Source organism: Indicator indicator, unplaced genomic scaffold (assembly GCF_027791375.1).
Source record: "Indicator indicator isolate 239-I01 unplaced genomic scaffold, UM_Iind_1.1 iindUn_scaffold_235, whole genome shotgun sequence".
Lineage (NCBI taxonomy): Eukaryota > Metazoa > Chordata > Aves > Piciformes > Indicatoridae > Indicator > Indicator indicator.
This window is the reverse complement of record NW_026539307.1, coordinates 41,604-44,945: the sequence shown is the minus strand read 5'-3', so window position 1 is coordinate 44,945 and position 3,342 is coordinate 41,604.

The following is a 3,342-nucleotide window of genomic DNA, read 5'->3' as shown; positions in this document are numbered from 1 at the left end:
AGGGATAATGGAGATAACAGAATCTATTGGGATGTGTACATCCAGTGGCCTGGCACTTCAAAATTTCAGAAGTACAGGGCCTTGGTTGACACAGGAGCTCAGTGCACCATAATACCATCAAATTATCAAGGGGGAGAATCTATAACTATTCAGGGAGTCACTGGTGGATCTCAAGAGTTGTTTAAGATAGAGGTTGACATAAGTTTAACTGGGAAGCAGTGGAAGAAACACACTATTGTAACAGGTCCTAATGCACCTTGTATTTTGGGAATTGACTTTCTGAGAGAAGGGCGTTTTAAAGACCCTAAGGGTTACAAATGGGCTTTTGGAATAGCAACTGTAGAAATTGATGGAGGAAAATTGAAGTTGTCTATCAGACCTGAGCTTTCAGATGAATCTGCAGTTGTGGGACAACATGAGATAGAGGATGTAAAGCTGCCGGTTGCTTCTCAAACTGTGCATCACAGACAATACAGAACCAACCGTGACTCTTTGGTGCCCATTCAAAACTTGATTCGTCAGTTGGAGAGTCAGAAGGTCATCAGCAAAACTCATTCACCTTTCAACAGTCCAATCTGGCCTGTGCGAAAGCAGAATGGAGAGTGGCGTCTGACAGTTGATTTCCGTGCCTTGAATGAAGTAACTCCACCCATGAGTGCAGCTGTACCAGACATGATGGAACTCCAATATGAGCTGGAATCCAAGCAGGCCAAATGGTTATGCTACCATAGACATTGCTAATGCTTTCTTCTCTATTCCCATAGCAGAGGAATGCAGGCCTCAGTTTGCTTTCACCTGGAGAGGCATTCAGTACACATTCAATCGTTTGCCCCAGGGGTGGATTCACAGTTCAACCATCTGCCATGCAGTGATCCATGATGCTTTGGAGAAAGGTGGAGCTCCAGAACACATTCAGTTCATCGATGACATCATCGTCTGGGGTGAGACTGCTGAAGAAGTCTTCGAGAAAGGTAACAAAATCATTGACATTCTCTTGCAAGCTGGTTTCGCTATCAAGCCAGACAAGGTGAAAGGACCTGCCAGAGAAATCCAGTTTCTGGGAGTGCGGTGGCAAGATGGTCGCCGTCACATCCCAATGGATGTGATAAACAGAGTCTCCACCATGGCAAATCCCATCAACAAGAAAGAAACTCTGCGTTTCTTAGGCATAGTGGGATTTTGGAGACTGCACATTCCTGGATACAGTCAGATTGTGAAACCTCTATATGATGTGACTCGAAAGAGAAACAGTTTCCAATGGGGTCCTGAGCAACAAGCAGCCTTTGACCAGATCAAGCGAGAGGTAGTCCAAGCGATGGGTCTGGGACCTGTCCGAACTGGTCCAGACATTAAGAACATTCTGTACACGGCCGCGAGTGACAATGGTCCAACCTGGTGCTTATGGCAAAGAGCTCCAGGGGAGACACGAGGACGTCCTCTTGGTTTCTGGGGTCGTGGCTACAGAGGCTCAGAGGCAAACTACACTCCAACAGAGAAAGAGATTTTAGCTGCTTATGAAGGAGTGAAAGCTGCTTCTGAAGTCATCGGAACTGAGTCACAACTTCTTCTAGCTCCTAGATTGCCAGTTCTGAATTGGATGTTCAAAGGCAAAGGTTCTTCACCACATCATGCAACAGATGCTACCTGGTCTAAGTGGATGGCTCTGATAACACAGAGAGCTCGAATGGGAAATCTCGAAAGGCCTGGTTTGGTGGAGGTGATCACAAACTGGCCAGAAGGCACAAGCTGTGCTAAACCTCCAGAGGAGAGAGTAGCTCGTGCTGAGGAAGCTCCTCCTTACAGTGATCTGTCTGATGATGACAAGAGATATGCTTTGTTCACAGACGGTTCCTGTCGTCTGGTTGGGAACAAGCGGAGATGGAAATCTGCAGTGTGGAGCCCAACGCGCAGAGTTGCAGAAGCGAGAGATGGAGAAGGAGAATCCAGTCAATGTGCAGAGGTAAAAGCTGTCCAGCTAGCTCTTAACATAGCTGAACGTGAGAGATGGCCAAAGCTTTATCTCTACACCGACTCGTGGATGGTAGCCAATGCCTTGTGGGGTTGGCTGAAAGACTGGAAGAAGAATGGCTGGCAGAGGAAAGGAAAGCCAATCTGGGCTGCAGATCTGTGGCAAGACATTGCTGCTCGCATTGAGAGAATCCCAGTGAAAGTGAGACACATCGATGCTCACATTCCTAAGAGCAAAGCTACTGAAGAACAACAACACAACCATCAGGCAGATCTAGCTGCAAGAGTTTCCCAGGTGGACACAAACTCTGATCCTGATCCTGATCTTGACTGGAAACACCGAGGTGAGCTGTTCTTAGCTCGGTGGGCCCATGACTCGTCAGGACATCAAGGCAGAGATGCAACCTACCGATGGGCTCATGACAGATCCATTGACATTTCCATGGATGCTATCACACAAGTCATCCATGACTGTGACATTTGTGCTGCTATTAAGCAGGCAAAGCGGATCAAGCCCTTGTGGTACGGTGACCGATGGTCCAAGTACAAGTATGGTGAAGCCTGGCAGATTGACTACATCACTCTACCTCGTTCTCCATCTGGTAAGCAGTATGTGCTGACTATGGTAGAGGCGAGCACTGGATGGCTGGAAACTTACCCAGTTCCTCATGCAACTGCACGTAACACCATTCTTGGTCTGGAGAGACAAATCCTGTGGAGACACGGAACTCCAGAGAGGATTGAGTCGGACAATGGAACTCATTTCAAGAACAATCTTGTAAAAAACTGGGCCAAAGAGCATGGCATGGAGTGGATATTCCACATTCCCTACTATGCACCAGCTGCAGGGAAGATCGAACGCTACAACGGTTTGCTGAAAACCACTCTCAAAGCCATGGGGGGTGGATCTTTGAAAAACTGGGAGAAACATTTAGCACAAGCAACCTAGTTAGTGAATAGTAGAGGTTCAGTGAATCGAGCTGGACCTGCCCAATCAGATTTGTTGCGAAAGGAGGAAGGTGATAGAGTTCCTGTTATCAGAGAAAAGAATCTGTTAGGCAAAACGGTTTGGGTATTTTCTCCTTCAGGAGAGGCCAAACCTGTCCGAGGGGTGGTTTCTGCTGAAGGTCCTGGTCACACCTATTGGGTGATGCAAGAAAATGGTGAAATTCAGTGTATTCCACAAAGAAATCTAACTTTGGCTGAGAGAGGTTAAATTCAGAATGTTGTGCAGACACAGCATCGCACCCAAGAGGAGAGTTCATGAGATCTACAGTGCACGAACCCTGAGAGCCCTGAGTCACCTGAGAGTCCCTGTTCCTTCCTTTGCTCCATCTGTGAGGAAACAAGCTGTTTGCTGTTTTTCCTGTGATT